This window comes from Oncorhynchus masou, unplaced genomic scaffold, assembly GCF_036934945.1.
Source record: "Oncorhynchus masou masou isolate Uvic2021 unplaced genomic scaffold, UVic_Omas_1.1 unplaced_scaffold_1213, whole genome shotgun sequence".
NCBI lineage: Eukaryota > Metazoa > Chordata > Actinopteri > Salmoniformes > Salmonidae > Oncorhynchus > Oncorhynchus masou.
Genome location: NW_027001921.1, coordinates 32,398 through 58,713, shown reverse-complemented (window position 1 = coordinate 58,713; position 26,316 = coordinate 32,398). Strand labels below are relative to the sequence as shown.

Sequence of the window (26,316 nt, the reverse complement as noted above, 5' to 3'; positions counted from 1 at the left end):
GCTTTCAGTGAGACAGCTGGAGTTGGTTTAGACACTGAAGCGGCACCACTTGACTGAGTCAAAGAAGGCCGTGCACGCTCGTCTGATTCTGAGGAGAGCTGCACTAGCTACTTTAGGCTACAGTGCGGCAGGGTAGCCTAGTGGTTAGAGCGTTGGACTAATAACCGGAAGGTTGCAAGTTCAAACCCCCGAGCTGACAAGGTACAAATCTGTCATTCTGCCCCTGAACAGGTAGTTAACCCACTGTTCCTAGGCCGTCATTGAAAATAATTTGTTCTTAACTGACTTGCCTAGTTAAATAAAGGTAAAATAAAAATGTGTCGCTCCTTCAGGACTAGTGTTTTGCCAGTTGCTGTATAAAGATAAGGGGTAACATGTCTTAAGTAATCCACTGGGAAACACACAGCGATCACTGGCATATAAAGATAAGGGGTAACATGTCTTAAGTAATCCACTGGGAAACACACAGCGATCACTGGCATATAAAGATAAGGGGTAACATGTCTTAAGTAATCCACTGGGAAACACACAGTGATCACTGGCATATAAAGATAAGGGGTAACACGTCTTAAGTAATCCACTGGGAAACACACAGCGATCACTGGCATATAAAGATAAGGGGTAACACGTCTTAAGTAATCCACTGGGAAACACACAGCGATCACTGGCATATAAAGATAAGGGGTAACATGTCTTAAGTAATCCACTGGGAAACACACAGCGATCACTGGCATATAAAGATAAGGGGTAACATGTCTTAAGTAATCCACTGGGAAACACACAGCGATCACTGGCATATAAAGATAAGGGGTAACATGTCTTAAGTAATCCACTGGGAAACACACAGCGATCACTGGCATATAAAGATAAGGGGTAACATGTCTTAAGTAATCCACTGGGAAACACACAGCGATCACTGGCGTATAAAGTTAAGGGGTAACATGTCTTAAGTAATCCACTGGGAAACACACAGCGATCACTGGCGTATAAAGATAAGGGGTAACACGTCTTAAGTAATCCACTGGGAAACACACAGCGATCACTGGCATATAAAGATAAGGGGTAACATGTCTTAAGTAATCCACTGGGAAACACACAGTGACCACTGGCATATAAAGATAAGGGGTAACATGTCTTAAGTAATCCACTGGGAAACACACAGCGATCACTGGCATATAAAGATAAGGGGTAACATGTCTTAAGTAATCCACTGGGAAACACACAGCGATCACTGGCATATAAAGATAAGGGGTAACATGTCTTAAGTAATCCACTGGGAAACACACAGCGATCACTGGCATATAAAGATAAGGGGTAACATGTCTTAAGTAATCCACTGGGAAACACACAGCGATCACTGGCGTATAAAGTTAAGGGGTAACATGTCTTAAGTAATCCACTGGGAAACACACAGCGATCACTGGCGTATAAAGATAAGGGGTAACATGTCTTAAGTAATCCACTGGGAAACACACAGCGATCACTGGTATATAAAGATAAGGGGTAACATGTCTTAAGTAATCCACTGGGAAACACACAGCGATCACTGGCATATAAAGATAAGGGGTAACATGTCTTAAGTAATCCACTGGGAAACACACAGCGATCACTGGCGTATAAAGTTAGGGGTAACATGTCTTAAGTAATCCACTGGGAAACACACAGCGATCACTGGCGTATAAAGTTAAGGGGTAACATGTCTTAAGTAATCCACTGGGAAACACACAGCGATCACTGGCGTATAAAGATAAGGGTAACATGTCTTAAGTAATCCACTGGGAAACACACAGCGATCACTGGCATATAAAGATAAGGGGTAACATGTCTTAAGTAATCCACTGGGAAACACACAGCGATCACTGGTATATAAAGATAAGGGGTAACATGTCTTAAGTAATCCACTGGGAAACACACAGCGATCACTGGCATATAAAGATAAGGGGTAACATGTCTTAAGTAATCCACTGGGAAACACACAGCGATCACTGGTATATAAAGTTAAGGGGTAACATGTCTTAAGTAATCCACTGGGAAACACACAGCGATCCCTGGCATATAAAGATAAGGGGTAACATGTCTTAAGTAATCCACTGGGAAACACACAGCGATCACTGGCATATAAAGATAAGGGGTAACATGTCTTAAGTAATCCACTGGGAAACACACAGCGATCACTGGCATATAAAGATAAGGGGTAACATGTCTTAAGTAATCCACTGGGAAACACACAGCGATCACTGGTATATAAAGATAAGGGGTAACATGTCTTAAGTAATCCACGGGGAAACACACAGCGATCACTGGCATATAAAGATAAGGGGTAACATGTCTTAAGTAATCCACTGGGAAACACACAGCGATCACTGGCATATAAAGATAAGGGGTAACATGTCTTAAGTAATCCACTGGGAAACACACAGCGATCACTGGCGTATAAAGACAAGGGGTAACATGTCTTAAGTAATCCACTGGGAAACACACAGCGATCACTGGCATATAAAGATAAGGGGTAACATGTCTTAAGTAATCCACTGGGAAACACACAGCGATCACTGGCGTATAAAGTTAAGGGGTAACATGTCTTAAGTAATCCACGGGGAAACACACAGCGATCACTGGCATATAAAGTTAAGGGGTAACATGTCTTAAGTAATCCACGGGGAAACACACAGCGATCACTGGCATATAAAGTTAAGGGGTAACATGTCTTAAGTAATCCACTGGGAAACACACAGCGATCACTGGCATATAAAGATAAGGGGTAACATGTCTTAAGTAATCCACTGGGAAACACACAGCGATCACTGGCATATAAAGATAAGGGGTAACATGTCTTAAGTAATCCACTGGGAAACACACAGCGATCACTGGCATATAAAGATAAGGGGTAACATGTCTTAAGTAATCCACTGGGAAACACACAGCGATCACTGGCATATAAAGATAAGGGGTAACATGTCTTAAGTAATCCACTGGGAAACACACAGCGATCACTGGTATATAAAGATAAGGGGTAACATGTCTTAAGTAATCCACTGGGAAACACACAGCGATCCCTGGCATATAAAGATAAGGGGTAACATGTCTTAAGTAATCCACGGGGAAACACACAGCGATCACTGGCATATAAAGATAAGGGGTAACATGTCTTAAGTAATCCACTGGGAAACACACAGCGATCACTGGCATATAAAGATAAGGGGTAACATGTCTTAAGTAATCCACTGGGAAACACACAGCGATCACTGGCATATAAAGATAAGGGGTAACATGTCTTAAGTAATCCACTGGGAAACACACAGCGATCACTGGTATATAAAGATAAGGGGTAACTTGTCTTAAGTAATCCACTGGGAAACACACAGCGATCCCTGGCATATAAAGATAAGGGGTAACATGTCTTAAGTAATCCACGGGGAAACACACAGCGATCACTGGCATATAAAGATAAGGGGTAACATGTCTTAAGTAATCCACTGGGAAACACACAGCGATCACTGGCGTATAAAGTTAAGGGGTAACATGTCTTAAGTAATCCACGGGGAAACACACAGCGATCACTGGCATATAAAGTTAAGGGGTAACATGTCTTAAGTAATCCACGTGGAAACACACAGCGATCACTGGCATATAAAGTTAAGGGGTAACATGTCTTAAGTAATCCACTGGGAAACACACAGCGATCACTGGCATATAAAGATAAGGGGTAACATGTCTTAAGTAATCCACTGGGAAACACACAGTGATCACTGGCATATAAAGATGAGGAGTAACATGTCTTAAGTAATCCACTGGGAAACACACAGCGATCACTGGCATATAAAGTTAAGGGGTAACATGTCTTAAGTAATCCACTGGGAAACACACAGCGATCACTGGCATATAAAGTTAAGGGGTAACATGTCTTAAGTAATCCACTGGGAAACACACAGCGATCACTGGTATATAAAGATAAGGGGCAACATGTCTTAAGTAATCCACGGGGAAACACACAGCGATCACTGGTATATAAAGATAAGGGGTAACATGTCTTAAGTAATCCACTGGGAAACACACAGTGATCACTGGTATATAAAGATAAGGGGTAACATGTCTTAAGTAATCCACTGGGAAACACACAGCGATCACTGGCGTATAAAGTTAAGGGGTAACATGTCTTAAGTAATCCACTGGGAAACACACAGCGATCACTGGTATATAAAGATAAGGGGTAACATGTCTTAAGTAATCCACTGGGAAACACACAGCGATCACTGGTATATAAAGATAAGGGGTAACATGTCTTAAGTAATCCACTGGGAAACACACAGCGATCACTGGCATATAAAGATAAGGGGTAACATGTCTTAAGTAATCCACTGGGAAACACACAGCGATCACTGGTATATAAAGATAAGGGGTAACATGTCTTAAGTAATCCACTGGGAAACACACAGCGATCACTGGTATATAAAGATAAGGGGTAACATGTCTTAAGTAATCCACTGGGAAACACACAGCGATCACTGGTATATAAAGATAAGGGTAACATGTCTTAAGTAATCCACTGGGAAACACACAGCGATCACTGGCATATAAAGTTAAGGGGTAACATGTCTTAAGTAATCCACTGGGAAACACACAGCGATCACTGGTATATAAAGATAAGGGGTAACATGTCTTAAGTAATCCACTGGGAAACACACAGCGATCACTGGCATATAAAGATAAGGGGTAACATGTCTTAAGTAATCCACTGGGAAACACACAGCGATCACTGGTATATAAAGATAAGGGGTAACATGTCTTAAGTAATCCACTGGGAAACACACAGCGATCACTGGTATATAAAGATAAGGGGTAACATGTCTTAAGTAATCCACTGGGAAACACACAGCGATCACTGGCATATAAAGTTAAGGGGTAACATGTCTTAAGTAATCCACTGGGAAACACACAGCGATCACTGGTATATAAAGATAAGGGGTAACATGTCTTAAGTAATCCACTGGGAAACACACAGAGATCACTGGCGTATAAAGTTAAGGGGTAACATGTCTTAAGTAATCCACTGGGAAACACACAGCGATCACTGGTATATAAAGTTAAGGGGTAACATGTCTTAAGTAATCCACTGGGAAACACACAGCGATCACTGGCATATAAAGTTAAGGGGTAACATGTCTTAAGTAATCCACTGGGAAACACACAGCGATCACTGGTATATAAAGATAAGGGGTAACATGTCTTAAGTAATCCACTGGGAAACACACAGCGATCACTGGTATATAAAGATAAGGGGTAACATGTTTTAAGTAATCCACTGGGAAACACACAGCGATCACTGGCGTATAAAGATAAGGGGTAACATGTCTTAAGTAATCCACTGGGAAACACACAGCGATCACTGGCGTATAAAGTTAAGGGGTAACATGTCTTAAGTAATCCACTGGGAAACACACAGCGATCACTGGTGTATAAAGATAAGGGGTAACATGTCTTAAGTAATCCACTGGGAAACACACAGCGATCACTGGCATATAAAGTTAAGGGGTAACATGTCTTAAGTAATCCACTGGGAAACACACAGCGATCACTGGTATATAAAGTTAAGGGGTAACATGTCTTAAGTAATCCACTGGGAAACACACAGCGATCACTGGCATATAAAGTTAAGGGGTAACATGTCTTAAGTAATCCACGGGGAAACACACAGCGATCACTGGCATATAAAGATAAGGGGTAACATGTCTTAAGTAATCCACTGGGAAACACACAGCGATCACTGGCGTATAAAGTTAAGGGGTAACATGTCTTAAGTAATCCACGGGAAACACACAGCGATCACTGGCATATAAAGTTAAGGGGTAACATGTCTTAAGTAATCCACGGGAAACACACAGCGATCACTGGCATATAAAGTTAAGGGGTAACATGTCTTAAGTAATCCACTGGGAAACACACAGCGATCACTGGCATATAAAGATAAGGGGTAACATGTCTTAAGTAATCCACTGGGAAACACACAGCGATCACTGGCATATAAAGATGAGGAGTAACATGTCTTAAGTAATCCACTGGGAAACACACAGCGATCACTGGCATATAAAGTTAAGGGGTAACATGTCTTAAGTAATCCACTGGGAAACACACAGCGATCACTGGTATATAAAGATAAGGGGTAACATGTCTTAAGTAATCCACTGGGAAACACACAGCGATCACTGGCATATAAAGATAAGGGGTAACATGTCTTAAGTAATCCACTGGGAAACACACAGTGATCACTGGTATATAAAGATAAGGGGTAACATGTCTTAAGTAATCCACTGGGAAACACACAGCGATCACTGGTATATAAAGATAAGGGGTAACATGTCTTAAGTAATCCACTGGGAAACACACAGCGATCACTGGTATATAAAGATAAGGGGTAACATGTCTTAAGTAATCCACTGGGAAACACACAGCGATCACTGGCATATAAAGTTAAGGGGTAACATGTCTTAAGTAATCCACTGGGAAACACACAGCGATCACTGGTATATAAAGATAAGGGGTAACATGTCTTAAGTAATCCACTGGGAAACACACAGCGATCACTGGCATATAAAGATAAGGGGTAACATGTCTTAAGTAATCCACTGGGAAACACACAGCGATCACTGGTATATAAAGATAAGGGGTAACATGTCTTAAGTAATCCACTGGGAAACACACAGCGATCACTGGTATATAAAGATAAGGGGTAACATGTCTTAAGTAATCCACTGGGAAACACACAGCGATCACTGGCATATAAAGTTAAGGGGTAACATGTCTTAAGTAATCCACTGGGAAACACACAGCGATCACTGGCATATAAAGATAAGGGGTAACATGTCTTAAGTAATCCACTGGGAAACACACAGCGATCACTGGTATATAAAGATAAGGGGTAACATGTTTTAAGTAATCCACTGGGAAACACACAGCGATCACTGGCGTATAAAGATAAGGGGTAACATGTCTTAAGTAATCCACTGGGAAACACACAGCGATCACTGGCGTATAAAGTTAAGGGGTAACATGTCTTAAGTAATCCACTGGGAAACACACAGCGATCACTGGTATATAAAGATAAGGGGTAACATGTCTTAAGTAATCCACTGGGAAACACACAGCGATCACTGGCATATAAAGTTAAGGGGTAACATGTCTTAAGTAATCCACTGGGAAACACACAGCGATCACTGGTATATAAAGTTAAGGGGTAACATGTCTTAAGTAATCCACTGGGAAACACACAGCGATCACTGGCATATAAAGTTAAGGGGTAACATGTCTTAAGTAATCCACTGGGAAACACACAGCGATCACTGGTATATAAAGATAAGGGGTAACATGTCTTAAGTAATCCACTGGGAAACACACAGCGATCACTGGTATATAAAGATAAGGGGTAACATGTTTTAAGTAATCCACTGGGAAACACACAGCGATCACTGGCGTATAAAGATAAGGGGTAACATGTCTTAAGTAATCCACTGGGAAACACACAGCGATCACTGGTATATAAAGATAAGGGGTAACATGTCTTAAGTAATCCACTGGGAAACACACAGCGATCACTGGCATATAAAGATAAGGGGTAACATGTCTTAAGTAATCCACTGGGAAACACACAGCGATCACTGGTATATAAAGTTAAGTATTATTTACAGACACTCATTTGTTCTGCAGACAATAGAAACTTAACTCCTGCAGATGTAAACACCTTCCATTGATTTACTAACTCCTGCAGATGTAAACACCTTCCATTGATTTACTAACTCCTGCAGATGTGTAAACACCTTCCATTGATTTACGAACTCCTGCAGATGTAAACACCTTCCATTGATTTACTAACTCCTGCAGATGTAAACACCTTCCATTGATTTACTAACTCCTGCAGATGTAAACACCTTCCATTGGTTTACTAACTCCTGCAGATGTAAACACCTTCCATTGGTTTACTAACTCCTGCAGATGTAAACACCTTCCATTGACTTACTAACTCCTGCAGATGTAAACACCTTCCATTGATTTACTAACTCCTGCAGATGTAAACACCTTCCATTGATTTACTAACTCCTGCAGATTTAAACACCTTCCATTGATTTACTATCTCCTGCAGATGTAAACACCTTCCATTGATTTACTAACTCCTGCAGATGTAAACACCTTCCATTGATTTACTAACTCCTGCAGATGTAAACACCTTCCATTGATTTACTAACTCCTGCAGATGTAAACACCTTCCATTGATTTACTAACTCCTGCAGATGTAAACACCTTCCATTGATTTACTAACTCCTGCAGATGTAAACACCTTCCATTGATTTACTAACTCCTGCAGATGTAAACACCTTCCATTGATTTACTAACTCCTGCAGATGTAAACACCTTCCATTGATTTACTAACTCCTGCAGATGTAAACACCTTCCATTGACTTACTAACTCCTGCAGATGTAAGGATGTAACATATTATAGACTTTCCTCTGGATGTACAAGGTGAGATATGCTGCTTTTACTGATCGGGTCTCTCATGGTACTGTATGTTGATTCAATGTGTATCCTCACAGAAAAACCATGGCAACAAATGACACCAACACACACAGACTACACCAGCACCTCTTGTTAGGAAACCAAGCCTCACAGTCTCCTTGTTGAACTAGGCCTCTGACCGGATTGTGATCATAGCGTGGCTTTGTGCCCCAGTTCAAATCAATGACCTCAGCCTTTTCACTCACACACAGCCTGCCTATTGATGGCTGGATGGGGTCAGACATTCTAGAAGCATCCACACAATCCTCTTTCTCTACGGGGCTCTGTCTCTGTTCTGTGGGGCTTTGGGATAATGCTGATGGTCAGCACACGGCCACACGGGCCTCCCCACAGACCTGTTGTGAAACCATGTTGTTGACGTGCTGGTTCCACTGAAACTGCAAGGGTGGAGGGGTGGAGAGGGTGGATGGGTGGAGAGGGTAGAGGGGTGGAGGGGTGGAGAGGGTGGAGCGGTGGAGGGATGGAGGGGTGGAGAGGGTGGAGGGATGGAGGGATGGAGGGGTGGAGAAGGTGGAGGGACGGAGAGGTAGAGGGATGGGGAGGGATGGAGGGGTGGAGAGGGTGGAGTGATGGAGAGGGTGGAGGGATGGAGGGGTAGAGAGGATGGAGGGATGGAGAGGTGGAGAGGGTGGAGTGGTGGAGAGGGTGGAGAGGGTGGAGGGATGGAGGAGTGGAGGGGTGGAGGGATAGGGATGGGGAGGGTGGAGGGAAGGAGGGGTGGAGGGGTAGGGATGGGGAGGGTGGAGGGAAGGAGGGGGTGGAGGGGTAGGGATGGGGAGGGTGGAGGGAAGGAAGGGTGGATGGGTAGAGGGATGGGGAGGGTGAACAGAAGGAGGGGTGGAGGGGTAGAGGGATGGGGAGGGTGAACGGAAGGAGGGGTAGGGATGGGGAGGGTGGAGGGGTAGGGATGGGGAGGGTGGAGGGAAGGAGGGGTGGAGGGGTAGGGATGGGGAGGGTGAAGGGAAGGAGGGGGTGGAGGGTAGGGATGGGGAGGGTGGAGGGGTAGGGATGGGGGAGGGTGGAGGGGTAGGGATGGGGAGGGTGGAGGGGTAGGGATGGGGAGGGTGAGGGGAAGGAGGGGTGGAGGGGTAGGGATGGGGAGGGTGGAGGGAAGGATGACCACAGATGGGGTCCAAAATTTGCTAGCAGATTCTAGCACTAAAAACAAAAACACCAAGCCAAACCTGAGACATCGTAGTAGTGGCCATTTGAAATACTGCTGCTGTAAATCACTAGACAGTTAGGGATTAAACAACCAATCAAACGCAAACTAAACAGATATTTCCTTGTGAAACCATTTTGCTGAGGGAGTTACAACTCACCTCAACACCTGCACATTGGTTCCTCCCCACCTAGTCAGGACATTGGTTCCTCCCCACCTAGTCAGTACATTGGTTCCTCCCCACCCAGTCAGTACATTGGTTCCTCCCCACCCAGTCAGTACATTGGTTCCTCCCCACCTAGTCAGGACATTGGTTCCTCCACACCCAGTCAGTACATTGGTTCCTCCCCACCCAGTCAGGACATTGGTTCCTCCCCACCCAGTCAGGACATTGGTTCCTCCCCACCCAGTCAGTACATTGGTTCCTCCCCACCTAGTCAGTACATTGGTTCCTCCACACCTAGTCAGTACATTAGTTCCTCCCCACCCAGTCAGTACATTGGTTCCTCCCCACCCAGTCAGGACATTGGTTCCTCCCCACCTAGTCAGGACATTGGTTCCTCCCCACCTAGTCAGTACATTGGTTCCTCCCCACCCAGTCAGTACATTGGTTCCTCCCCACCCAGTCAGTACATTGGTTCCTCCCCACCTAGTCAGTACATTGGTTCCTCCCCACCTAGTCAGTACATTGGTTCCTCCCCACCTAGTCAGTACATTGGTTCCTCCCCACCTAGTCAGTACATTGGTTCCTCCCCACCCAGTCAGGACATTGGTTCCTCCACACCCAGTCAGTACATTAGTTCCTCCCCACCTAGTCAGTACATTGGTTCCTCCCCACCCAGTCAGGACATTGGTTCCTCCACACCCAGTCAGTACATTGGTTCCTCCCCACCCAGTCAGGACATTGGTTCCTCCACACCCAGTCAGTACATTGGTTCCTCCCCACCCAGTCAGGACATTGGTTCCTCCACACCCAGTCAGTACATTGGTTCCTCCCCACCCAGTTCCTCCACACCCAGTCAGTACATTGGTTCCTCCCCACCCAGTCAGGACATTGGTTCCTCCACACCCAGTCAGTACATTGGTTCCTCCCCACCCAGTCAGTACATTGGTTCCTCCCCACCTAGTCAGTACATTGGTTCCTCCACACCTAGTCAGTACATTAGTTCCTCCCCACCCAGTCAGTACATTGGTTCCTCCCCACCCAGTCAGGACATTGGTTCCTCCCCACCTAGTCAGTACATTAGTTCCTCCCCACCTAGTCAGTACATTGGTTCCTCCCCACCTAGTCAGTACATTGGTTCCTCCCCACCTAGTCAGGATATTGGGTCCTCCCCACCTAGTCAGTACATTAGTTCCTCCCCACCTAGTCAGTACATTGGTTCCTCCCCACCTAGTCAGTACATTGGTTCCTCCCCACCTAGTCAGTACATTAGTTCCTCCCCACCTAGTCAGTACATTGGTTCCTCCCCACCTAGTCAGTACATTGGTTCCTCCCCACCCAGTCAGTACATTGGTTCCTCCCCACCCAGTCAGTACATTGGTTCCTCCCCACCCAGTCAGTACATTGGTTCCTCCCCACCCAGTCAGTACATTGGTTCCTCCCCACCCAGTCAGTACATTGGTTCCTCCCCACCCAGTCAGTACATTAGTTCCTCCCCACCTAGTCAGTACATTGGTTCCTCCCCACCTAGTCAGTACATTGGTTCCTCCCCACCCAGTCAGTACATTGGTTCCTCCCCACCCAGTCAGTACTTTGGATCCTCCCCACCTAGTCAGTACATTAGTTCCTCCCCACCTAGTCAGTACATTGGTTCCTCCCCACCCAGTCAGTACATTGGTTCCTCCCCACCTAGTCAGTACATTGGTTCCTCCCCACCCAGTCAGTACATTGGTTCCTCCCCACCCAGTCAGTACATTGGTTCCTCCCCACCCAGTCAGTACATTAGTTCCTCCCCACCCAGTCAGTACTTTGGTTCCTCCCCACCTAGTCAGTACATTGGTTCCTCCCCACCTAGTCAGTACATTGGTTCCTCCCCACCCAGTCAGGACATTGGGTCCTCCCCACCTAGTCAGTACATTGGTTCCTCCCCACCTAGTCAGTACATTAGTTCCTCCCCACCCAGTCAGTACATTGGTTCCTCCCCACCCAGTCAGGACATTGGTTCCCCCCACCTAGTCAGGACATTGGGTCCTCCCCACCCAGTCAGTACATTGGTTCCTCCCCACCTAGTCAGTACATTAGTTCCTCCCCACCTAGTCAGTACATTGGTTCCTCCCCACCTAGTCAGTACATTGGTTCCTCCCCACCTAGTCAGTACATTGGTTCCTCCCCACCCAGTCAGTACATTGGTTCCTCCCACCCAGTCAGTACATTGGTTCCTCCCCACCTAGTCAGTACATTGGTTCCTCCCCACCTAGACAGTACATTAGTTCCTCCCCACCCAGTCAGTACATTGGGTCCTCCCCACCTAGTCAGTACATTAGTTCCTCCCCACCTAGTCAGTACATTAGTTCCTCCCCACCCAGTCAGTACATTAGTTCCTCCCCACCCAGTCAGTACATTAGTTCCTCCCCACCCAGTCAGTACATTAGTTCCTCCCCACCCAGTCAGTACATTGGTTCCTCCCCACATAGTCAGGACATTCGTTCCTCCCCACCTAGTCAGTACATTGGTTCCTCCCCACCTAGTCAGGACATTGGTTCCTCCCCACCTAGTCAGTACATTGGTTCCTCCCCACCTAGTCAGTACATTGGTTCCTCCCCACCCAGTCAGGACATTGGTTCCTCCCCACCCAGTCAGTACATTGGTTCCTCCCCACCCAGTCAGTACATTGGTTCCTCCCCACCTAGTCAGTACATTGGTTCCTCCCCACCCAGTCAGTACATTGGTTCCTCCCCACCCAGTCAGTACATTGGTTCCTCCCCACCTAGTCAGTACATTGGTTCCTCCCCACCCAGTCAGTACATTGGTTCCTCCCCACCCAGTCAGTACATTGGTTCCTCCCCACCCAGTCAGTACATTGGTTCCTCCCCACCCAGTCAGTACATTGGTTCCTCCCCACCCAGTCAGTACATTGGTTCCTCCCCACCCAGTCAGTATATTAGTTCCTCCCCACCTAGTCAGTACATTGGTTCCTCCCCACCTAGTCAGTACATTGGTTCCTCCCCACCCAGTCAGTACATTGGTTCCACCCCACCCAGTCAGTACATTGGTTCCTCCCCACCTAGTCAGTACATTAGTTCCTCCCCACCTAGTCAGGACATTAGTTCCTCCACACCTAGTCAGTACATTGGTTCCTACCCACCCAGTTAGGACATTAGTTCCTCCCCACCTAGTCAGTACATTGGTTCCTCCCCACCTAGTCAGTACATTGGTTCCTCCACACCCAGTCAGTACATTAGTTCCTCCCCACCTAGTCAGTACATTGGTTCCTCCCCACCTAGTCAGGACATTAGGTCCTCCCCACCTAGTCAGGACATTAGTTCCTCCACACCTAGTCAGTACATTGGTTCCTCCCCACCCAGTCAGTACATTGGTTCCTCCCCACCTAGTCAGTACATTGGTTCCTCCACACCCAGTCAGTACATTGGTTCCTCCCCACCCAGTCAGTACATTGGTTCCTCCCCACCCAGTTAGTACATTAGTTCCTCCCCACCTAGTCAGTACATTGGTTCCTCCCCACCTAGTCAGTACATTGGTTCCTCCACACCCAGTCAGTACATTAGTTCCTCCCCACCCAGTCAGGACATTGGTTCCTCCCCACCCAGTCAGTACATTGGTTCCTCCCCACCCAGTCAGTACATTAGGTCCTCCCCACCTAGTCAATACATTGGTTCCTCCCCACCTAGTCAGTACATTAGTTCCTCCCCACCCAGTCAGTACATTAGTTCCTCCCCACCTAGTCAGTACATTGGTTCCTCCCCACCCAGTCAGGACATTGGTTCCTCCCCACCTAGTCAGGACATTGGGTCCTCCCCACCTAGTCAGTACATTAGTTCCTCCCCACCTAGTCAGTACATTGGTTCCTCCCCACCTAGTCAGTACATTGGTTCCTCCCCACCTAGTCAGTACATTAGTTCCTCCCCACCCAGTCAGTACATTGGTTCCTCCCCACCCAGTCAGTACATTGGTTCCTCCCCACCTAGTCAGTACATTGGTTCCTCCCCACCTAGACAGTACATTAGTTCCTCCCCACCCAGTCAGTACATTGGGTCCTCCCCACCTAGTCAGTACATTAGTTCCTCCCCACCTAGTCAGTACATTAGTTCCTCCCCACCCAGTCAGTACATTAGTTCCTCCCCACCTAGTCAGTACATTAGTTCCTCCCCACCTAGTCAGTACATTGGTTCCTCCCCACCTAGTCAGGACATTCGTTCCTCCCCACCTAGTCAGTACATTGGTTCCTCCCCACCTAGTCAGTACATTGGTTCCTCCCCACCTAGTCAGTACATTGGTTCCTCCCCACCTAGTCAGTACATTGCTTCCTCCCCACCCAGTCAGGACATTGGTTCCTCCCCACCCAGTCAGTACATTGGTTCCTCCCCACCCAGTCAGTACATTGGTTCCTCCCCACCCAGTCAGTACATTAGTTCCTCCCCACCTAGTCAGTACATTGGTTCCTCCCCACCTAGTCAGCACATTGGTTCCTCCCCACCCAGTCAGTACATTGGTTCCTCCCCACCCAGTCAGTACATTGGTTCCTCCCCACCTAGTCAGTACATTAGTTCCTCCCCACCTAGTCAGTACATTGGTTCCTCCCCACCCAGTCAGTACATTGGTTCCTCCCCACCCAGTCAGTACATTGGTTCCTCCCCACCTAGTCAGTACATTGGTTCCTCCCCACCCAGTCAGTACATTGGTTCCTCCCCACCCAGTCAGTACATTGGTTCCTCCCCACCCAGTCAGTACATTGGTTCCTCCTCCCAGTCAGTACATTGGTTCCTCCCCACCCAGTCAGTACATTGGTTCCTCCCCACCCAGTCAGTATATTAATTCCTCCCCACCTAGTCAGTACATTGGTTCCTCCCCACCCAGTCAGTACATTGGTTCCACCCCACCCAGTCAGTACATTGGTTCCTCCCCACCTAGTCAGTACATTAGTTCCTCCCCACCTAGTCAGGACATTAGTTCCTCCACACCTAGTCAGTACATTGGTTCCTCCCCACCCAGTTAGGACATTAGTTCCTCCCCACCTAGTCAGTACATTGGTTCCTCCCCACCTAGTCAGTACATTGGTTCCTCCACACCCAGTCAGTACATTAGTTCCTCCCCACCTAGTCAGTACATTGGTTCCTCCCCACCTAGTCAGGACATTAGGTCCTCCCCACCTAGTCAGGACATTAGTTCCTCCACACCTAGTCAGTACATTGGTTCCTCCCCACCCAGTTAGTACATTAGTTCCTCCCCACCTAGTCAGTACATTGGTTCCTCCCCACCTAGTCAGTACATTGGTTCCTCCACACCCAGTCAGTACATTAGTTCCTCCCCACCCAGTCAGGACATTGGTTCCTCCACACCCAGTCAGTACATTGGTTCCTCCCCACCCAGTCAGTACATTAGGTCCTCCCCACCTAGTCAATACATTGGTTCCTCCCCACCTAGTCAATACATTGGTTCCTCCCCACCTAGTCAATACATTGGTTCCTCCCCACCTAGTCAGGACATTGGTTCCTTCCCACCTAGTCAGTACATTGGTTCCTCCACACCCAGTCAGGACATTGGTTCCTCCCCACCCAGTCAGGACATTGGTTCCTCCCCACCTAGTCAGTACATTGGTTCCTCCACACCCAGTCAGGACATTGGTTCCTCCCCACCCAGTCAGGACATTGGTTCCTCCCCACCCAGTCAGGACATTAGTTCCTCCCACCCAGTCAGTACATTGGTTCCTCCCCACCTAGTCAGTACATTGGTTCCTCCACACCCAGTCAGGACATTGGTTCCTCCCCACCCAGTCAGGACATTGGTTCCTCCCCACCCAGTCAGGACATTGGTTCCTCCCCACCCAGTCAGGACATTATTTCCTCCCACCCAGTCAGGACATTGGTTCCTCCCCACCCAGTCAGGACATTGGTTCCTCCCCACCCAGTCAGTACATTGGTTCCTCCCCACCCAGTCAGGACATTGGTTCCTCCCCACCCAGTCAGGACATTAGTTCCTCCACACCTAGTCAGTACATTGGTTCCTCCCCACCCAGTTAGTACATTAGTTCCTCCCCACCTAGTCAGTACATTGGTTCCTCCCCACCTAGTCAGTACATTGGTTCCTCCACACCCAGTCAGTACATTAGTTCCTCCCCACCCAGTCAGGACATTGGTTCCTCCACACCCAGTCAGTACATTGGTTCCTCCCCACCCAGTCAGTACATTAGGTCCTCCCCACCTAGTCAATACATTGGTTCCTCCCCACCTAGTCAATACATTGGTTCCTCCCCACCTAGTCAATACATTGGTTCCTCCCCACCTAGTCAGGACATTGGTTCCTTCCCACCTAGTCAGTACATTGGTTCCTCCACACCCAGTCAGGACATTGGTTCCTCCCCACCCAGTCAGGACATTGGTTCCTCCCCACCTAGTCAGTACATTGGTTCCTCCACACCCAGTCAGGACATTGGTTCCTCCCCACCCAGTCAGGACATTGGTTCCTCCCCACCCAGTCAGGACATTAGTTCCTCCCCACCCAGTCAGTACATTGGTTCCTCCCCACCTAGTCAGTACATTGGTTCCTCCACACCCAGTCAGGACATTGGTTCCTCCCCACCCAGTCAGGACATTGGTTCCTCCCCACCCAGTCAGGACATTGGTTCCTCCCCACCCAGTCAGGACATTATTTCCTCCCCACCCAGTCAGGACATTGGTTCCTCCCCACCCAGTCAGGACATTGGTTCCTCCCCACCCAGTCAGTACATTGGTTCCTCCCCACCCAGTCAGGACATTGGTTCCTCCCCCACCCAGTCAGGACATTGGTTCCTCCCCACCCAGTCAGGACATTGGTTCCTCCCCACCCAGTCAGGACATTGGTTCCTCCCCACCCAGTCAGGACATTGGTTCCTCCCCACCCAGTCAGGACATTGGTTCCTCCCCACCCAGTCAGGACATTGGTTCCTCCCCCACCCAGTCAGGACATTGGTTCCTCCCCACCCAGTCAGTACATTGGTTCCTCCCCACCCAGTCAGGACATTGGTTCCTCCCCACCTAGTCAGTACATTGGTTCCTCCCCACCCAGTCAGTACATTGGTTCCTCCCCACCCAGTCAGTACATTGGTTCCTCCACACCCAGTCAGGACATTGGTTCCTCCCCACCCAGTCAGTACATTGGTTCCTCCCCACCCAGTCAGGACATTCGTTCCTCCCCACCTAGTCAGTACATTAGTTCCTCCCCACCCAGTCAGGACATTGGTTCCTCCCCACCTAGTCAGTACATTGGTTCCTCCCCACCTAGTCAGTACATTAGTTCCTCCCCACCCAGTCAGGACATTGGTTCCTCCCCACCCAGTCAGGACATTGGTTCCTCCCCACCCAGTCAGTACATTGGTTCCTCCCCACCCAGTCAGGACATTGGTTCCTCCCCACCCAGTCAGGACATTGGTTCCTCCCCACCCAGTCAGGACATTGGTTCCTCCCCACCCAGTCAGTACATTGGTTCCTCCCCACCCAGTCAGGACATTGGTTCCTCCCCACCCAGTCAGTACATTGGTTCCTCCCCACCCAGTCAGTACATTGGTTCCTCCCCACCCAGTCAGTACATTGGTTCCTCCACACCCAGTCAGGACATTGGTTCCTCCCCACCCAGTCAGGACATTCGTTCCTCCCCACCTAGTCAGTACATTGGTTCCTCCCCACCCAGTCAGTACATTGGTTCCTCCACACCCAGTCAGGACATTGGTTCCTCCCCACCCAGTCAGTACATTGGTTCCTCCCCACCCAGTCAGGACATTCGTTCCTCCCCACCTAGTCAGTACATTGGTTCCTCCCCACCTAGTCAGGACATTGGTTCCTCCCCACCTAGTCAGTACATTGGTTCCTCCCCACCTAGTCAGGACATTGGTTCCTCCCCACCCAGTCAGTACATTGGTTCCTCCCCACCCAGTCAGGACATTAGTTCCTCCCCACCTAGTCAGTACATTGGTTCCTCCCCACCTAGTCAGGACATTGGTTCCTCCCCACCTAGTCAGTACATTGGTTCCTCCCCACCTAGTCAGGACATTGGTTCCTCCCCACCTAGTCAGGACATTGGTTCCTCCCCACCCAGTCAGTACATTAGTTCCTCCCCACCTAGTCAGTACATTGGTTCCTCCCCACCCAGTCAGTACATTGGTTCCTCCACACCCAGTCAGGACATTGGTTCCTCCCCACCCAGTCAGTACATTGGTTCCTCCCCACCCAGTCAGGACATTCGTTCCTCCCCACCTAGTCAGTACATTAGTTCCTCCCCACCTAGTCAGTACATTGGTTCCTCCCCACCTAGTCAGGACATTGGTTCCTCCCCACCCAGTCAGTACATTGGTTCCTCCCCACCCAGTCAGGACATTCGTTCCTCCCCACCTAGTCAGTACATTAGTTCCTCCCCACCTAGTCAGTACATTGGTTCCTCCCCACCCAGTCAGGACATTCGTTCCTCCCCACCTAGTCAGTACATTAGTTCCTCCCCACCTAGTCAGTACATTGGTTCCTCCCCACCTAGTCAGTACATTGGTTCCTCCCCACCTAGTCAGGACATTGGTTCCTCCCCACCCAGTCAGTACATTAGTTCCTCCCCACCTAGTCAGTACATTGGTTCCTCCCCACCCAGTCAGTACATTGGTTCCTCCCCACCCAGTCAGGACATTGGTTCCTCCCCACCTAGTCAGTACATTGGTTCCTCCCCACCCAGTCAGTACATTGGTTCCTCCCCACCCAGTCAGTACATTGGTTCCTCCACACCCAGTCAGGACATTGGTTCCTCCCCACCCAGTCAGGACATTCGTTCCTCCCCACCTAGTCAGTACATTGGTTCCTCCCCACCCAGTCAGTACATTGGTTCCTCCACACCCAGTCAGGACATTGGTTCCTCCCCACCCAGTCAGTACATTGGTTCCTCCCCACCCAGTCAGGACATTCGTTCCTCCCCACCTAGTCAGTACATTAGTTCCTCCCCACCTAGTCAGTACATTGGTTCCTCCCCACCTAGTCAGGACATTGGTTCCTCCCCACCTAGTCAGTACATTGGTTCCTCCCCACCTAGTCAGGACATTGGTTCCTCCCCACCTAGTCAGGACATTGGTTCCTCCCCACCCAGTCAGTACATTAGTTCCTCCCCACCTAGTCAGTACATTGGTTCCTCCCACCCAGTCAGTACATTGGTTCCTCCACACCCAGTCAGGACATTGGTTCCTCCCCACCCAGTCAGTACATTGGTTCCTCCCCACCCAGTCAGGACATTCGTTCCTCCCCACCTAGTCAGTACATTAGTTCCTCCCCACCTAGTCAGTACATTGGTTCCTCCCCACCTAGTCAGGACATTGGTTCCTCCCCACCCAGTCAGGACATTCGTTCCTCCCCACCTAGTCAGGACATTGGTTCCTCCCCACCTAGTCAGTACATTAGTTCCTCCCCACCCAGTCAGTACATTAGTTCCTCCCCACCTAGTCAGTACATTGGTTCCTCCCCACCTAGTCAGTACATTGGTTCCTCCCCACCCAGTCAGGACATTCGTTCCTCCCCACCTAGTCAGTACATTCGTTCCTCCCCACCTAGTCAGTACATTGGTTCCTCCACACCCAGTCAGGACATTGGTTCCTCCCCACCCAGTCAGTACATTGGTTCCTCCCCACCCAGTCAGGACATTCGTTCCTCCCCACCTAGTCAGTACATTAGTTCCTCCCCACCCAGTCAGTACATTGGTTCCTCCCCACCCAGTCAGGACATTGGTTCCTCCCCACCCAGTCAGGACATTCGTTCCTCCCCACCTAGTCAGTACATTCGTTCCTCCCCACCTAGTCAGGACATTCGTTCCTCCCCACCTAGTCAGTACATTCGTTCCTCCCCACCTAGTCAGTACATTGGTTCCTCCCCACCTAGTCAGGACATTCGTTCCTCCCCACCTAGTCAGTACATTCGTTCCTCCCCACCTAGTCAGTACATTGGTTCCTCCCCACCTAGTCAGGACATTCGTTCCTCCCCACCTAGTCAGTACATTCGTTCCTCCCCACCCAGTCAGTACATTGGTTCCTCCCCACCTAGTCAGGACATTCGTTCCTCCCCACCTAGTCAGTACATTCGTTCCTCCCCACCTAGTCAGTACATTGGTTCCTCCCCACCTAGTCAGGACATTCGTTCCTCCCCACCTAGTCAGTACATTCGTTCCTCCCCACCTAGTCAGTACATTGGTTCCTCCCCACCTAGTCAGGACATTCGTTCCTCCCCACCTAGTCAGTACATTCGTTCCTCCCCACCCAGTCAGTACATTGGTTCCTCCCCACCCAGTCAGTACATTAGTTCCTCCCCACCTAGTCAGTACATTCGTTCCTCCCCACCCAGTCAGTACATTGGTTCCTCCCCACCCAGTCAGTACATTCGTTCCTCCCCACCCAGTCAGTACATTGGTTCCTCCCCACCTAGTCAGGACATTGGTTCCTCCCCACCCAGTCAGGACATTCGTTCCTCCCCACCTAGTCAGGACATTGGTTCCTCCCCACCTAGTCAGTACATTAGTTCCTCCCCACCCAGTCAGTACATTAGTTCCTCCCCACCTAGTCAGTACATTGGTTCCTCCCCACCTAGTCAGTACATTGGTTCCTCCCCACCCAGTCAGGACATTCGTTCCTCCCCACCTAGTCAGTACATTCGTTCCTCCCCACCTAGTCAGTACATTAGTTCCTCCCCACCTAGTCAGTACATTGGTTCCTCCCCACCTAGTCAGTACATTAGTTCCTCCCCACCTAGTCAGGACATTGGTTCCTCCCCACCCAGTCAGTACATTAGTTCCTCCCCACCTAGTCAGTACATTGGTTCCTCCCCACCCAGTCAGTACATTGGTTCCTCCACACCCAGTCAGGACATTGGTTCCTCCCCACCCAGTCAGTACATTGGTTCCTCCCCACCCAGTCAGGACATTCGTTCCTCCCCACCTAGTCAGTACATTAGTTCCTCCCCACCCAGTCAGGACATTGGTTCCTCCCCACCTAGTCAGGACATTAGTTCCTCCCCACCCAGTCAGGACATTGGTTCCTCCCCACCCAGTCAGTACATTGGTTCCTCCCCACCTAGTCAGGACATTAGTTCCTCCCCACCCAGTCAGGACATTGGTTCCTCCCCACCCAGTCAGTACATTGGTTCCTCCCCACCTAGTCAGTACATTGGTTCCTCCACACCCAGTCAGGACATTGGTTCCTCCACACCTAGTCAGTAATGGGGGTTTGGCAACGAGTATGAAGCGATGGCCAGCCAACGAGAGCATACAGGTCGCAGTGGTGGCTTTGGTGACAAAACGGATGGCACTGTGATAGACTGCATCCAATTTGTTGAGTAGAGTGTTGGAGGCTATTTTCTCTGTGTGCCTCACAACCATGTTAGACCATGTTATCCCTCTGAGCTAAAGCCTACATATATCTATTAAAAGCTCAGTCTAGGTTAGGCTTCATGTAAACGTACAATAGTTCACCAAAGATGTAACAGCCTCCATGAGGAGAAACAAGACAGAGAGATATTGGGTGGAGTATTCTGCAGTGGTCTCTCACCTCTCATCACACACACACACACAGGCAGCAGGTCTTTCTTCACACATACTGTACACACGCACGCACACACACACACACAAATGGGCAGCAGGTCTGTTCTCACCAGGTGAGAGGACAATGTGATTACCCAGCATGCATTGCAGGAGGCGTTATGAGGGAGAGTGGAAACATGGCAGGTCTGAGATTCACTTCCCATCAGGTCACAGAGCCTAGATCACACACACACTAACACACACTAACACACACACACACACACACACACACACACACAATGAATGACTGTCCTTGATTTCTGCCAGGGATTGACCTTGATTCCCCCCTCCAACTCCAACTCCTCACCCACCTCCCCCTTTCCCCTCACTCACCTCCACCTCCACCCTCACCCACCCCCATCACCCTGCCCCCTCACCCACCTCCTGCCCCCTCACCCACATCCTGCCCCCTCACCCACATCCTGCCCCCTCACCCACATCCTGCCCCCTCACCTACCTCCACTCCCATCACCCACCACCCCTCTCCCTCCGCCCTCAGACTACTCATCCTGCCTGATGAACAGATGGAGGGATGAAGGATAGGGGGATGCCAATTCACACTGGTCCTCCCGGCCATCCTCCTGTCCATTCATCCTTACCATCCCAGCAGAGAGAGAGAGAGAATGGGGGATGTGTCAGGTGGACTGGGGATCGTGAACAAGGCCTCTATGTGGAACAACCAGTGACAGCAGCATTTAGCATGTTAATACTGTAACCACAAAGGTCTAACAGCTATGCTCTGAAGGTCTCACACACACACACACACACACACACACACACACACACACACACACACACACACGCACGCACGCACACACACAACACACACACACACACACACACACAGACACAGACACACACACACACACAGACACACACACACACACACACACACACGCACACGCACACGCACACACAAACACACACACTGTGGAAGGTGGGTTACTGGTGCCATAGTAACTCATGCCGTTGTTAAACACAGTGTCACGCTCCGAGGCTCTGAGGCCACGTGTAGCTGTTCATCAATAGCTTTTACAGTGTAATGCCACTGCATATCAATGGAATCCAATGAGATCTACCCAGATTGGCCACTGGTATTTATAGCCACCGATCAATATAACACAAAGCAGTTGAGAGAGAATGTATATTGATCTGGAGACCTGCAGAGAAAGGATGGTGCTGAACAGAAACAGATTTCTTTGTGTGTATTTGTTGACGTCAATGTAAGTGAGACACTGACAGCTCGTAATAAAGTGTTACGTTATTTCAGGGAATTCACCATTTCTGCTTTTTTAAAAAAAGATCAATAACTCAATAAAACACAACTAGTGAAAGTACTTAGTGACAACTGTTGATGTACTTTAAAAGACAGACTATTAGTCCCCAACAACATGACTCCATAACAGACTGAACTATGGTCCATGATTAAAAGCTATTTTTGGGACTTCATTTTTCCTCCAAACCACTGTGCCCTTTAAGAGAAAGGGAATTGGTGCGTACGCTGTAACATCATAATGTTGAAATGCCCACTGTAGCCTGAGGAGTGGGCCTTATCTGGTGTGGATTGACTGACTAGACCAGATTCACATCAAAAAAATACACTGTGTTATACTGTAAGTTCATTAGTATCTGAATCTGTTCCCTGTGGTGAACACGCACGCACGCACGCACGCACGCACGCGCACGCACACACACACACACACACACACACACACACACACACACACACACACACACACACACACACACACACAGGGCCTGTATGGATTCACCCTGCAGGGTTCCTTCTCTGGCTGAGCCCATGGCCACTGATGAGATGACCACAGACAAGTGATGGCCACAAAACCAACGACCAGTAACCACCAAACAACCGGCCAGCAACCAACCAATAAACCCAACAACCTCTACTAAGAGACTGAGGCAAGGCAAGTGCATTCTCAGAAATAAAGTTCCATATAGAACCATTTGTCCTGTAGGAGAACCCTCTGAAAAAGTTCCATATAGAACCATTTGTCCTGTAGGAGAACCCTCTGAAAAAGTTTGAGAAATATTTGTCTTTGTAGGAGAACCCTCCAGATAGAACTCTTTTTGGATCATATTGAACCCTTTTTGGTTCCATATAGAACCTCTGGTTCCACTGTAAAGGTTCTATTTTGAGACTTTTTTCAGAGGGTTCTCCTACAGGGACAAATGGTTTTTACATAGCACTCTTCCTTTCTGATAGTGTGGCAACTGGCACTGCAATGAATCCAGACACTGTATGTTGATACACTGAGTGGACAAAACATTAAGATTAACATGCTATTTAAAATAACACAGACTGACCAGGTGAATCCATGTGAAAGCTATGATCCCTTATTGATGTCACTTGATCCACTTCAATCAGTGTAGATGAAGGGGAGGAGACAGGTTAAAGAAGGATTTGTAATCCTTGAGACAGTTGAGACATGGACAGTGTGTGTGCCATTCAGAGGGTGAATGGGAAAGACAACATATTGAAGTGCCTTTGAACGGGGTTTGGTAGTAGGTGCCAGGCACACTGGTTTGTTTCAAGAACTGCAACGCTGCTGGGTTTTTCACGCTCAACAGTTTCCTGAATGGTCCACCACCCAAAGGACATCCAGCCAATTTGACACAACTGTGGGAAGCATTGGAGTCAACATGGGCCAGCATCTCTGTGGAACGCTTTCCACACCTTGTAGAGTCCACGCCCCGACACATTGAGGCTGTTCTGAGGGCAAAACAGGGTGCAAGTCAATATTAGGAAGGTGTTGTTAATGTCTGGTATACTCCGTGTATATGCCAGTAGTTAGGTAAGTCCAGTACATACTGTACTGTCGTTTGGCAGCGCTGAGAGTAACATATGGAAGTGTAAATGAATATATTAAACAAATAAAATGTTAAGGAACATATTGATTCTCCAACCAATAGAATCACTTTCAGCGATGACAGATACTTAAAGGTTGCTCTTACCTATGAGGAACCAATCAAAGGGCGTTGTCCTCCAGTTGGATTCATCCACACACTCTGACTGCTGAGAAGGACTTCAGACCTGGAACACAAATGAATGAACGTTAGACACAAGCTTGGCCATCCCACCGTAATGCATCTGTCCTGACATAAAGGAAGAACCAGGAGAAGGGAAATGGCACAGAGGAATGTAAACATGCTGTAGTGTGAGGTAGTAAGGGTTGTAAAATGTACAGGGGTATCTAGTTCACATCGCATTTGTTCTGCATGCCCTAGAAATCAACTTAAACAGATGTGAGATCTTAATTTGAGCCAGTTTGCTACAGCAGGAAAATAATCCTGCAGCAAGAGGAAATGTGGATTATTTACATTTTTTCATTAGAGCTAATTAAGTTTGATATTTAAAAGAGGAAATCACAAACTTTAAAACTCAAATACACTACAAATGTGTATTTCCTGTTGTGCAGGAAAATTCTCAGCAATTTAAAGAGTCATCAAATAAAGATCCTACATCTGTACGTGCAATAATGTCTTTCACCTGAGTGAAAAAAGGACCAAAAAATCTAACTTAAAAGGAACTTATTATTAGTTATTTCTTCAAAACAGAAAAACAAAGAGATGCTCCAAAGACCTGAAGAGAAGACATCACACAGGACAGAGTGTGTCTTATTATGGTACAATATACACACACACACACACACACACACACACACACACACACACACACACACACACACACACACACACACACACACACACACACACTTCATGACTATGAATACCTTATCATAACTACCAGTGAAACAAGGCATTATTTTGAGTTTATTTGAGTTGATTTTATTTTTACAGGGACAGTGCACATTAATCAACGTTTCAGTAAAAGTGAAGGTTTTAGCCAGCCGGATCATTTTCAACCGCAGTCCCTGGGCAGGTTATTAAAAACATTTACAATATAGACAATAGCAACATAGGACAAGCAAGACATAGCATACAGACAGAGCAACATAGGACAAGCAAGACGTAGCATACAGACAGAGCAACATAGAACAAAAAGCAGCAAGACAAAATTCATAAAAGCAACAAAGTGTTTCCACACCTCACAAGTTACAGACAACAGACATGGAAAGCGGCAACACACAGCTAGGGATTATGATCACAAATCTGATTGACCTTTAGCCGTGTCTTCAAGCATTTTGTGAAAGTTTGATATGTGGTGCAGTTATGTGTGTCTGATGGCAGTGTATTCCAGACATGGAAAACGGATTTACTAAAGGTGCTTTTCCTTAAGGGAACTATACAGTCACCTCTCATGGCAGACCTTGTGGATCTCCTGCCATATGTTTGGGTTCTCTGTTTAACAAAAATACTGAGTGGAGGGGGAGGAGCCAGGCCATTTAGGATCTTGAATACAAGACATGCGTCGGTGTATTGCACAAGATTTCCCCAACTCAGGAGCTCATGCTTTCTGAGGATGTAACAGTGATGATGGCTATTGGGCTTCCTATCAAGCACTTTGAGAGCCTGTTTGTAGACAGACTGAATAGGTCTTAATGTTGTACAGCAAGCTTGGGCCCAACTAGTCAAGCAGTATGTTAAGTGGGGGAGTATCATAGATTTGAAGTATAGTTTTGCTACCTCTGTAGTCAAACAATTTCATATAAATCGGAAATTAGCTAGGTTGAATTTGGTTATTTGAATTACCTTTTTCACATGCTTTTTAAAAGAAAGGTTGGAATCAAGTATGGCCAAGGTACTTAAAATCAGATACCACCTGGAGCTTCTCCCCCTGACACATAGACATCTGGCTCAGTAGCATCTGTTGCCCTCTTTGTGAAGAACATGCAAACAGGTTTTTTCACATTGAGATGC

At 47.9% G+C, this 26,316-nt stretch overlaps 1 protein-coding gene across 16 annotated transcripts in view; it reads right to left on the bottom strand.

The window, feature by feature from the left end:
* Window positions 1–24,530, bottom strand: part of LOC135529938 (neuronal cell adhesion molecule-like) — a 102,291-nt gene extending 77,761 nt beyond the window's left edge. For all 16 annotated transcript variants that reach the window (XM_064958331.1, XM_064958332.1, XM_064958339.1 and 13 more), the window contains exon 1: window positions 24,451–24,530. The gene's annotated coding sequence lies outside the window, so the exon portion shown is untranslated. The remainder of the gene's footprint in view (window positions 1–24,450) is intronic.
* Window positions 24,531–26,316: the final 1,786 nt, after the last annotated feature.